At 44.2% G+C, this 13,031-nt stretch overlaps 1 protein-coding gene across 16 annotated transcripts in view; it reads right to left on the bottom strand.

Moving 5' to 3' along the window:
- The window catches only part of strbp (spermatid perinuclear RNA binding protein), a 113,188-nt gene extending 106,210 nt beyond the window's left edge, over positions 1-6,978 (bottom strand). For 4 of the 16 annotated variants that reach the window (XR_014118736.1, XR_014118737.1, XM_081702822.1 and 1 more), the window contains exon 1: positions 6,697-6,976. The gene's annotated coding sequence lies outside the window, so the exon portion shown is untranslated. Of the gene's footprint in view, positions 1-4,896; positions 5,187-5,786; positions 6,151-6,662 lie in introns of those variants that run through there. The other 12 variants (XM_081702812.1, XM_081702813.1, XM_081702808.1 and 9 more) reach the window with 5 other exon arrangements.
- Positions 6,979-13,031: the final 6,053 nt, after the last annotated feature.

Genomic DNA, 13,031 nt, shown 5'->3' with positions numbered 1-13,031 from the left:
CCTCCACCCACCGTAACCAAAACAACTTTTTTAAAAACCAGTGTTCAGATTCACCACTTTGGACAAAATACACCTACTAAATTTGATTTATTAGTGACAGGAAATAATTGCTACTACATCGTTTCAAGTGAGCAAAAAAGCTCACTGAAATATTGTCATCTGTGACCATGTTGAATTCTTTTAGATTCATCAGTCAAATGGACCAATATCGATACTTGTGTAAACACTTTATGCAATGCACAACCCTGCTTTGAAGCATATAAACACCTCCACAGCACATCAGTCACCTCAGAACAGCTTGCCAAATGTGTGTGTGTGTGTGTGTGTGTGTGTGTGTGTGTGTGTGCGCTTCTGTGTGAGAGAGAGAGAGAGAAGTTCTAGTCACGCTAATCTAGAGAGGCATAATATAGAACACCACACCCCTGAAATCAGCTACAATACAAGACGACGCAGAAATGGTTAAATGTTAAATGAATAAAGCTTGTACACATGCTTGTGAACATTTTAAAATATTCAAGCCACTTGTTTAAAACTTCAAATTTACAAATTTGGTCAACAAGAAAAACATTTTGGAATTAAAACAGCACTGTAAACACAATGATAACATTGACCAAAATCTTGCCAACAATAAACAGGGGCAAGTGTTTCTGAACAGACGGCTTGGCCTCCACCATAGAGTGCTCTCCTCTGCTCTAGTCTGCAAGAAGCCCTCTCTGAAGACCCCCCCCACCCCCTTCAGACACTTTCCATGCAAATTATGTTTGTGTCGACTTAAGGTGGAGGCACAGATAAATCTCGCCCTAACTACAGGTGGAGGCACAGCTAACTCAGGAAAGGAGTAGCTCAGTGGTTAAGGCACTAGTAATAAGAAGGTTCCTGTTTCAAACCTTACTTGGTACACAAAGGGTCACACTATTATTAACACTAATATATAGTCTCTCTCTCTCGCACACAGATTCCGTTGGCAGACACCAGGGCCTGCTTAAAGCATTCTCACCACCACCCCCACCCCACCCCCGACGTTGGCAGGCGAGAGAGCAGAAGGGTTTACGACATGTAGGTCGACAGCCCTTTCCGCTCCTCAGCGATGCTCGCCTTCAGTGGTTGTACAGAGCTGCTCCAATTGGTTAACCTCCATGGGGGCTAGAGACAAGCAGAGCACCCCCAATTCCTCTTATTTGTGCCCCCTCCTCCAAGTCTCTGAAGAAAGTCAGACCAGTGACGGGGGAGTGCTGGAAAACGCCTTTATTAAATGATGTACTGATGGGGAGGCTCTCTCTCTCTTTAATGGAATATCCATAACAACAATTATAGACAGTTTTTCAACATAGAAGGTAAACAGGGATTAACTGCTACACATGACACTGTTCAAATAAGATCAATACAAGACACCACACACACTATATTCCATGAACATGCAACAGTCATAAGGAGAACTGCACAGATAACATCAAGTAACAGCGGACTGACACCACCACTGAATCCCCCAGCCTGTCAATAAATTCCCCTCATGAAGATATTTCTGCACAAGAGTGTGCGTTTTACAGGGGCTTGTAGGTAGCATTAGAAACATCTAAAGAGGAGTCTCTGCATGAGTCCAGAAGCACAGCTCAGTTTAGCACAGGGTTTTGCATAAACAAATCCATCATCTTTAAGCAAAGCCCCAAAGGAACATTCACTCCACCTCACCGAGCTGTGGGCAGGCGCACTGCTTTTAGGACACAAACAGGTACCAGGCATTTAGACAGGATACTCCTCAGACAGCGACACAGGACACTGAACAGACAGCAACTGCAAAAAAGTCTGCTTTGGGAGTCCCAGCAGAGGAAGGCCGACTGTACTAACAACCCCCGCCCCCCCCAATCCCCATCCCTATCCAGTAACATGCAACATTTGGATTATGGGAAAATTATTAATGAACATTATGAATGCTAACATTGCCAAAAAATGGAAGACAGCAGATCCCCACTCCAGCAGTTCCATTCCGTCCAAGTAGGCTGATACGGATTAAACTCACTTTGATCTGAAATGCCATATTCAAACTCTATCTCCATAATAAGGTGAATTCCTTCAATGCTGATGTCAACCACAACCCTCTCACACCCTGACTCACGTTCTCAAAACGGCAACATCCGCTTTTTCATGCTGTTTTTAAAAACCCCCGATAAGTGCCCCGTCCAGGGGCAGCTGCACACCAGCACACCTGAAGCCCAGTGGCAGGGGCTAAAGCCACCAATTAACTCTGCTTTCAGACACCTCCAATAGGGTCTGCTGCCACGGGACGGTGCTGCTGTGTTTTGTGAGCACACTGGCTTGTTTACAATGCTGACATTCTGTAGTCGTGTGTCTCCTGGCCATTCTGCATGCACACAGTGAGCGGATTTAATCTCGATGTTTAGATATGCAGCTGCTTCTGCAGGTGGTGGGTCGGTGTACGCGTGCAGAGCACCGTGACCTGCTATGCCTGTCCCTCCAGCTCTCTAATACCTTACAAGGCTATCCGTGTACCGTGCACAATCTAGGGCCAGCGTCTCATCTCAGGATCTGTTTCCGCTGTTAGTTGTTTCACGCAAACACACACACACACAGTTGACATAGCGCAGGGCACGTTTTCCCTACCTTCCTGAAGGCAGTCTGTGATGCATGTCCTCATAACTTAATAGCTGAGTGTGCACTTGAACCCTTGCTGCCTCCACTTCCTCCCTTCCTCCCTTAACTCAAGCACGGTTGCCGGGCTACTAGGCGCAGAGGGGTCTTGAGATCACTCCCCTTTTCATGGACAAAGCTGGCCTTGTTACCATAGTGAAAGGACCCAGTGCAAACACAGTTACTCCTCAGTTCCTCTTACTCACTTAACTGGCCTCTTTATACTTAGCCTGGCTCTATTACTGTACCACTAACATTCTCTGTGTTGATTTTAGTTGGAACAAACGTAACACACGGTTTCTTTGTGAGCATATGGTTGCTGGCTGGCCTGCTTGGCGACATTTTTGCGGCTGCTCAACCCGTCTCCGCTCAGCGTGTTCCATGGGCTGACGGTCTCATTCAGCGCAAGTCTCAAACTCATCAGAGTGAACTCCAGCTGGCCAGGGGCAATTGCCTGACTGCTCTGTGCTGCTTGGCCTGGCTGGAAGAGCCATCCCTGCACTGTCTGGACTCATGGGGGAGGGAGCCCCAGTGGGGAGAGGCCCGCTTAAGCCATAAAAGGTGCGTTGCAAATAAATAAATAAATAAGTAAATAAGTAAATAAATAAATAAATAAATAAATAAATAAATAGGGGGGGAAAAAAACACTGCCACATCCTAACAACGAAGACAGTAAAGAGTGAGCCTGTTAATTGAGCGTGTGTACGTTTCTGTCTGGATCCAAAGACCTGCCTGTGTCCTGTGACCAGCAGACAGTGCGTCTGGTGGCGAAGCGTCCCTGGCTGTGCTAGCAGATTGGGGGGGGGGCGGCCAGATGGTGGCGCCTGCAGCCAGGAGGCAAGCTTAAGACGCGCCCCCCCCCCCCCCCCCCCCCCAAGCCCCCCTGCGCTGCGCTGGGAGAGAGCGGGGCAAGATGGGAAACCGCACAGACCATGACCCAGAGACTTACAGGGCTGCGGGGCAGAGTCCTCTTCAAACTCTCAGCTGAGATGAATGTCTGTGCTGTCAGTTCACCAAAAATACACCTCCACCCACTTAAGCCTCTCTCAGAGCAAGAAAATTGCTTTGCGAAGAATCCATCAGCTGCAATAAAAATAATGTAGCAAATGTATGCGCACATTTAGAAATCCTAGTTCAAAATGGATTTGTAATTGGAATGTAACTGGAAATTATATTTAAACTGCTACAAATTACATAACCTACATATTTAGCCTATGCGTTTCAAATGACCTGAAGCCTGAGTACATGATTGTGCTTTTGTGTCTAGGAATACCGAGAACTTTTTACATAAAGCTAGATACACATGGGTCCATTATGCACACTTACACATAATGGCAGATACACATGGTTCTATTACGCTCTTTTCCCAGAAGTGTGGCATGGCAACATCTTCCCAAAAGTGAAATTCTGCACCAAACAGAGAATCCTTGGTAATGAGTCAAGTGCTAAATTTCAACAACAGTCAGAGGTCTGTCAAAATCTTCCAACACTGTTCCAACACGGAGAGGTGTGGTGTTCAGTTGTTAGATTGGGGAAGAACTTTGTTGTCGGACAGATGACAAAACCGGCTGCCTTATGCCCACAAGTCATGGAGACATGTACATCCCCATGACTTCTCCCCTTTGATCAGTTTCCCACCCCATTCATGGTGTAGCTCGGTCTTGATCTGCACACTCTGCCCGACGTGCAGACCCTACTGACTTGAAATTCATAGCAAAGTACTAATATAAGCCTGCACCTTCACCACCTTTTAAACAGATCAATGAACTTTCTCATGGGAAGCATTTCTCTAAAGTGTTTAAACATGCTTAACGGTAATCCAGACGCAAAAACAAACTTATACCATACCGCTATGCACAGTCAAGACCAGTGTGAAAACAAAGGAAAAATAAGTCTGGAGCTGAGTGAGAAACTCTCCGAGCTCTGCAAACAGCAAAATCTTCCAAGCTTTCAACCTGAGACAAGCTCTATGCCCATGAGCTGTTTCCACTCAACGTACAAGGCAATTTCCTAAGCATATGAAAAGATGACCAAACAGGGCATGGATCAGGCAAGGATAAACTAAACTCAGAAGTAATGTTAATTGCCTCACAGGTTTGTCCTTTGTTCCCATTTCGACATCTTCTGCAATCCAGAGTTCGCAGCAATAGACAAGTACACAAACATTAATAACCATTAAATAAGAAAATGAGAATTAAAATTGCAAAAAGCCTTTGGAAAAAAGATATAATGATAATTTAAATAATTTACCTATTTCCCCAACTGTAACTGGCCACTAATAGTCTGTCTGTTCACTGCCTAAAACGTCTGTTAAGAGTAATGATTGTTATTCTGGTGATGACTGCTCCACTCATCTATGTCCCGAAGATGCACCAACCACAAACACATCGTTTGACGACAAACACCGGCAACAACAAAATATTTCAACAAAACACTGAAACGAGGCCAAATGAAGCCGAAGCAAAAAAAAAAAACAAAAAACTACAGCCTAAACCCGATACAGCTACTAGTCTTCAGGCTTCAAGCAACGAGTAGCATACTGCTCCGTATTGCCAGAGTGATAAAATGCTGGAACAAATTGTGTCAAATGATCGCGTACTTGGCAAAGAGCCATTTTCTCCTTCCCTGTGAATGGGTTGCAATTACCGACCGCACTGAGCCATCTCACCGGATAGCCTTCACTAGTTTAAACGTAACACTACGGAAGTTAGCGACAGACACCTGCCGGGAAATGAGCCACAACAGCTCAGCGTAGCTAAGAGCTCAAAGAAAACTAAAAAAACACAGCAGTTAAGTCTAAATTGGCCAAGACGCGGAATTTTGAAGGACCTTTTTTGACGCATTCTCAGGTTATTCCCGAATAGCGAAACTAAGTGAGCAGCCTGAGGCTGGTTGGTTGGTTAAAGCAGAAGCTACGGGGTATTCCACGGGCTTGTTTAGAGGACTGTAGAACGAGGTTGTTGTTTTTTTATAACTATGGCAACTAAAGTGGCATAAATATTGTTCGTAATTTAAATGAAATACTAACGGTTACGAATTCAATGTTTTAACTACTATTTGAAATAATACAGTTGAAATGAAGTAAATCAGAGGCCAGAACACGATAAAGTGGACGGAATGACCTATCTTAGCCTACTTACTGTCAAGAAGTTCTGTCCAAAAGTAGCGACACTGCTTCACACCCAGCGCCCAGTCCTCGGAATGAAACCTAATCTTCAATGCGGATTCAAGTCTGAAATGTTTTACATTTTTACAATTTTCACATTGACCGAGAGCTGCCAGCCGACTCGCTTAGATGAATGAGAAGTGCGCACGCGTGGAAGGGCTCGCGTTCCTCCCTCGCGCGGAGAGGACGCCGCTGTCCTGAGTTGACAGTGCGCGCGGCGACATGTGCCGGAGACGTTACAGCATCACTCGACATCGACCTACTTGCAAACGATCGCTTCCTCCAGCCGATGTGGCAGTGCGAACTGTCGTAGCTTCAATTACAGCCCATGCGTCGACAGTTCGAGCCCATGCCGCCTTGGTATTTACAGTGAAACAAAATGACATCGAAATAACCGAAAGTTTACCGAGCGCACGCTTTTAATTCAGCTGAATTCATACACCCGTCTCCAAATGACGGGCGCATTAAAAAAAAAAAAAAAAAAATTCCCAGACCTAGTCTACTGCCTAATAAATTATCCAAGCAGCCTACGGTTCCTGCAGTAACACAAGCGAATGTTTTCGGGAGAGACCAATCAAAATACCACAGCTAAGTTAAATGAACGTGTCGACCGTAATGAACGTGTCGATTGCCCGCTTTGGTCGTAAAGGAAAGGGTTCGGTCCGACACACGACTGGATTTCCAGGTGAGCTATCACTAGCCCAGTGTCCGCTGGAGTGCTTTGGCTAGGCGCTACTATTCCCTACCTAACAGACTCGACGGCGATGTCCGACCAGCGGAGACTAAACCCGCTTCTTCATCGCAACAAATATCAGCAAGCCTAGACGTCCGTTCCAGTCGATTTCCTCACCTTAGTGATAAACGTGCAATGACACATATATTACCTGGAGCGAAATTCTTCCGATCTCCGCCTGCCGATATATCCTCCAAGTATTGTTTCTACCTCTCTCTCCCTGTTATAGAAACTGCTTCAAGTCTTTAGACCACGGCAGGGTTCACGTGATAATATGCGCTTCCCCTAATTGGAGGACTCGGAGTCGGCGGAACCGTCACCGCTACTCCCGTCCGTGCACCTGTGTTAAACTCTCGACTGGCGGAAAACCAGTGTGGGCTTACGTTATACTAGGACTCAGACCCGTCGCTCCGGGTGGCTGGAGCTCGATGCTGTATGCACTTCAGCCATTGTGGATCGTGATACATAAGCTGTTCTAAGGTGTGGGCCGCGACCTCGTCAGCCCGCATCTTAGTTGCCAAAACACTTCGTAGCTCGTTACGCTGTTGACGTCTTAAAACGGCCAAAATTAACGCTAGGATTGCACGCGTATTGATTTATTTAGCATTAATCGTCATAATCTGATTACAGTTCCTATATATATATATATATATATATATATATATATATATATATATATATATATATATATATATATATATATATATATATAATGTGTGTGTGTGTGTGTGTGTATATATATATATATATATATATATACACACACACACACACACACACACACACACACACACACATATATATATATATATATATAGCCCCAAGTTATTAAATCAACCCCCGTTCGAGAATTATGGAGAAGTATCCTGATCGCACGAATTAAGGAGACCCACCCCAGAGGCGAGCGCTGTCAAAGACAATGTTTATGTAGTTCCTGCTCTTACCCACGGAGTGAGTCGACCAGGAGTGCTCGCCAGGTTACAAAACCCGGTATGCGTGAAATGAAACGAAAGGGAAGCGATAGGCTTTGTCACCTCACAAACGGGGAAGGGGCCCTGCCCTAACACTACAGAGGAATGTGTCAGAGCAGGCTGTGCTGCTGCTCCTGTAAAACCACATGCCGTCGACACCGACTCGCACTACAGGTTTCATTGTTCAAACACCAAAAAAAGGCAGTGTCTTCAGGTGCGTGATGCTCATCAGATGTGGTTCGGCTGAGAAGTGAAGGGACAGTTTCACCTTCAAGAGTGATTATTGTTACGTTCTGTCTGTCGTCCTCTGTCAAAATAAAACTGAACATCGCATCATTTTTATTGGACACACCTTCCTCCTCTCCAGAGACACTAATATGCTCCTTGTCACCTGTATTAGAGGTGACATAATTTAATATAGCTGTGCATATTTTCGCATAAATGCATAAATTACATGCCTCAAGCTACAACATCCTAACATGATTAGCGTACGTCCACCTTCTGTGATCTCACTCCTGCATCTGGGTCTGCATGAGGCTCTTATGGGATTGAGCTCATCACTATTTGCAAAGCTCCCATGTTGGCTAGTTTGTTTATTAACTGTGTCTTTACTTTTGACCTTCATTAATGAACTCTCAACTAGCATCTACATCTGCCAGGGATCTTTGTACACAACAAAAATCAAAGCTTCCACACCCCGCTCTATCACATGATACGCAAGTCACCTGTGCTGTGCTCCTGTGAGCTCAGGGAGTTTGTTGTGTTGCTGTTTTAAAGCTGCTTGAACCTTTTTCAGGCAGCGGCATACAGCAGGATTCATTCCTGCTATGAGATGCCCTTTCTGGTTTGTGAGTGCAAACAGAGAGAATCCAGCCCTTCCCCCTGTGCTGTGCCAAATGTTGCTGCTAAACCTTCATTAGAGCAACACATCACGTTCTTGTCATCTGTTTTGCCTTCCCAAATCTATTTAATTGTTTAAATGGCATTCCATTTTGTGACCCTGGGCTTTTGTATGTGTTGTGCTTTTGTTGTTCTGAACAGAGATCTATATGTTTGTATGTGTTGTGTTGTGATTGTATGTTTTGCACTGTTGTATGTGTTGTGATTGTATGTTTTGCACTGTGGTATGTGTTGTGTTTGTATGTTTTGCACTGTGGTATGTGTTGTGATTGTATGTTTTGCACTGTGGTATGTGTTGTGATTGTATGTTTTGCACTGTGGTATGTGTTGTGATTGTATGTTTTGCACTGTGGTATGTGTTGGAATTGTATGTTTTGCGCTGTTGTATGTGTTGGGATTGTATGTTTTGCGCTGTTGTATGTGTTAGGATTGTATGTTTTGCACTGTTGTATGTGTTGTGATTGTATGTTTTGCACTGTTGTATGTGTTGTGATTGTATGTTTTGCACTGTGGTATGTGTTGTGTTTGTATGTTTTGCACTGTGGTATGTGTTGTGATTGTATGTTTTGCACTGTGGTATGTGTTGTGATTGTATGTTTTGCACTGTTGTATGTGTTGTGATTGTATGTTTTGCACTGTGGTATGTGTTGTGATTGTATGTTTTGCACTGTGGTATGTGTTGTGATTGTATGTTTTGCACTGTGGTATGTGTTGGGATTGTATGTTTTGCACTGTGGTATGTGTTGGGATTGTATGTTTTGCACTGTGGTATGTGTTGTGATTGTATGTTTTGCACTGTGGTATGTGTTGTGATTGTATGTTTTGCATTGTGGTATGTGTTGTGATTGTATGTTTTGCACTGTGGTATGTGTTGTGTTTGTATGTTTTGCACTGTGGTATGTGTTGTGATTGTATGTTTTGCACTGTTGTATGTGTTGTGATTGTATGTTTTGCACTGTGGTATGTGTTGGGATTGTATGTTTTGCGCTGTTGTATGTGTTGGGATTGTATGTTTTGCGCTGTGGTATGTGTTGGGATTGTATGTTTTGCACTGTGGTATGTGTTGGGATTGTATGTTTTGCGCTGTTGTATGTGTTGTGATTGTATGTTTTGCGCTGTGGTATGTGTTGTGATTGTATGTTTTGCACTGTGGTATGTGTTGTGATTGTATGTTTTGCACTGTGGTATGTGTTGTGTTGGTATGTTTTGCACTGTGGTATGTGTTGTGATTGTATGTTTTGCACTGTGGTATGTGTTGTGACTGTATGTTTTGCACTGTGGTATGTGTTGTGTTTGTATGTTTTGCACTGTGGTATGTGTTGTGATTGTATGTTTTGCACTGTGGTATGTGTTGTGATTGTATATTTTGCACTGTGGTATGTGTTGTGATTGTATGTGTTGTGCTGTTGTATGTGTTGTGTTTGTATGTTTTGCACTGTGGTATGTGTTGTGATTGTATGTTTTGCACTGTGGTATGTGTTGTGTTTGTATGTTTTGCACTGTGGTATGTGTTGTGATTGTATGTTTTGCACTGTGGTATGTGTTGTGATTGTATGTTTTGCACTGTGGTATGTGTTGTGATTGTATGTGTTGTGCTGTTGTATGTGTTGTGATTGTATGTTTTGCACTGTGGTATGTGTTGTGATTGTATGTTTTGCGCTGTGGTATGTGTTGTGATTGTATGTTTTGCGCTGTGGTATGTGTTGTGATTGTATGTTTTGCGCTGTGGTATGTGTTGTGATTGTATGTTTTGCACTGTGGTATGTGTTGTGATTGTATGTTTTGCACTGTGGTGTGTGTTGGGATTGTATGTTTTGCGCTGTGGTATGTGTTGTGATTGTATGTTTTGCGCTGTGGTATGTGTTGTGATTGTATGTTTTGCGCTGTGGTATGTGTTGTGATTGTATGTGTTGTGCTGCTGTATGTGTCGTGTTTGTACGTGTTGTGCTGTTGTGCGATCCAGCCCTCGTTGCTTAATCCTGTGTATTCGCCAGGCTCCAGTTTGACTTTCCCCAGTAGACGTCTCTGCTGACCTGCCAAACTAGGACCGTTTCTCCCTCTACCTTCAGCTCCACGGAAAACAAGCAGTCCAGACAGCTCTCTCGTTCTCCTCCTCTCAGTCTCCCACCCTCCTCAGTTTCCTCTCTCCATCCCTCCAGCCTCAGTCGTATCACAATGAGCCAGCTATCTGACACCACCCAGGAGAGTTAGCTCTAAACAGCCTTTTCTTCCAAGAGCCAGCATGATCAGTGCAAAAGCCAGCAGAGCTGAGTGGATACATCCTCCCACCCTGACGGGGGCTGACCAGGAGACGCTTCGACAGCAGCCACCATGGGTTTACTTCATCTCCAGTACAGATATGCACTTCATGTCGAGAGAGGACTGTACATTTCTTCACCAAGATACCCCTATTGCAGTACACCATGAACATCTATGCGCAAGGTGATTTCTGAGCCCAAACACATCAGCATTACACTCATCAATATTACACACATTAACATTACACTCATTTGAAATTAAAGCATTTTAAATACCACTGTTGTAATCTGACCCAATGTGACTCAAATAATAATATTCAATATAGTATACTGTACTCTCACACTTCTTCATCCTTTGATTTTGAGTCTTTTTCCATGTGTGAGGACTAGCGTGAGGACCAGGGTAGGAAGTAGAGTAAGGAGTAGAGTGGGGAGTAGAGTAATGAGCAGAGTGGGGAGCAGAGTGGGAATAGGGCAGAGAGTAGAATATGAATAGAGTGGGGAGTAGAGTGGGAATAGGGCAGAGAGCAGAGTGGGAGTAGAGTGGGGAGTAGAGTGGGAATAGAGTGGGGAGTAGAGTGGGGAGTAGAGTGGGAATAGGGCAGAGAGCAGAGTGGGGAATAGAGTGGGGAATAGAGTGGGAATAGAGTGGGGAGTAGAGTGGGGAGTAGAGTGGGGAGTATGGTGAGAAGTCAAATCAAATCAAGTCAAGTCAGTTTTATTTATATAGCACTTTTTACAGCACAAGTTCTCACAAAGCAACTTTACAGATGTTTGGGTCCAGATCCCTAATGAGCAAACCAGAGTTGACAGTGGCAAGGAAAAACTCCCTAGATGGAATTAAGGAAGAAACATTGGGAGGACCAAGACTCAAGAGGGAACCCATCCTCCATTGGGCGGCCCAGCTAATAAACAGTTCCTGCTTTATTATGTTTAATCCAAGTAGCCCCTTCAGTGTAGATGTGGGAGTCTCAGCTACTCGAGTGGGTGTAGGGTGGGCGAGCTGTATCAGCATCTGTAGGAGTAGATGTGATGGCTGTGTGGATATGACAGCATCAGTCCATCTGCTGACACATTTCCTGGCGTTAATTTGGATGCTTTGTCACCGATGAGCAAGTGTAGTCCAGTGTTGGCATCATCTCCACAGTAACATGCAAATAAAACAGAAAAACCTACAGTTAGAGCTATAAAGATGAAAACATGCACAGCCCATATTCAGTAGACATGTCTGTGATCAGCATGCAGCTCTGGCAGGTTTATCTGTAGCAGTATAATTTAAAGGGAGGACCAGAGGGTGACCACTGTCCTGAGGGACCAGCGGGTGACCACTGTCCTGAGGGACCAGCGGGTGACCACTGTCCTGAGGGACCAGCGGGTGACCACTGTCCTGAGGGACCAGAGGGTGACCACTGTCCTGAGGGACCAGCGGGTGACCACTGTCCTGAGGGACTAGAGGGTGACCACTGTCCTGAGGGACCAGCGGGTGACCACTGTCCTGAGGGACCAGCGGGTGACCACTGTCCTGAGGCTGTCTGAGACACTGCATTCCACCCACATCATTGTCACAAACCTTGAACGCATGAAACGGCTGGTCAACTGAGTCAACATCTCAGATTACCAGAAAACAGTATGACCAAGGCTCTGCACCTTTGTATACAGGAAATTACCCAAATGTTTGAGTAAACAAGTAGGTCTTTATCCTGGAATTTAAAAGAAATTAAGAATGTGTCTGCGTATCAAATTAAAGCTGAAAGGTTGTTCCATCACAGAGGTGCTTTATGGAAAAAGACTCTTCCCCCAGCTGTAATCATTTAATTCTAGGATCTAAGAGAAGCCCTGCATTTTGAGAGCACAGTAGGCGAGGTGGGTCATAGTATTCTATGAGATCACTCATATAGTGTGGGCCAGACCATTTATAGCGTTATATGTCAACAATAATGTTTTAAATATTTTGATGTGAAATTTAACTGGGACCCAGTGCAGACCTCAAAGAACAGGACTAATATGGTCTTGTAAGAACTCTGGCTACTGTATTTTATACAAGTTGGAGTTTATTTAATAACATTTTAGAGCATCCAATTAGAAGACCATTACAGTAATCCAATCTTGATAAATAAAAGTGGAACCAATTTCTCTGCATCTGATGAGAAAAGTATATGTCTGAGTTTAGTGATATTATGTAAATGTAAAAAGGCATTTTTAAGTAAGACTACATATCTGTGTGTCAAATGAGAGATCAGAGTCAAGAATACCACATTTGTACAACAGTTCTTACTGAAAAACCATCAAGATTTAATAGAATAGTAGGATGGGGAGAAGGGTGAGGGGTAGTGTGAGGAGCAGGATGGGAGAAGCGT

Source organism: Electrophorus electricus, chromosome 19 (genome assembly GCF_041902795.1).
Source record: "Electrophorus electricus isolate QZ-2024a chromosome 19, ASM4190279v1, whole genome shotgun sequence".
NCBI lineage: Eukaryota > Metazoa > Chordata > Actinopteri > Gymnotiformes > Gymnotidae > Electrophorus > Electrophorus electricus.
Note: the sequence above shows the minus strand (reverse complement) of the source record. Positions and strands in the feature narration are given on the sequence as shown.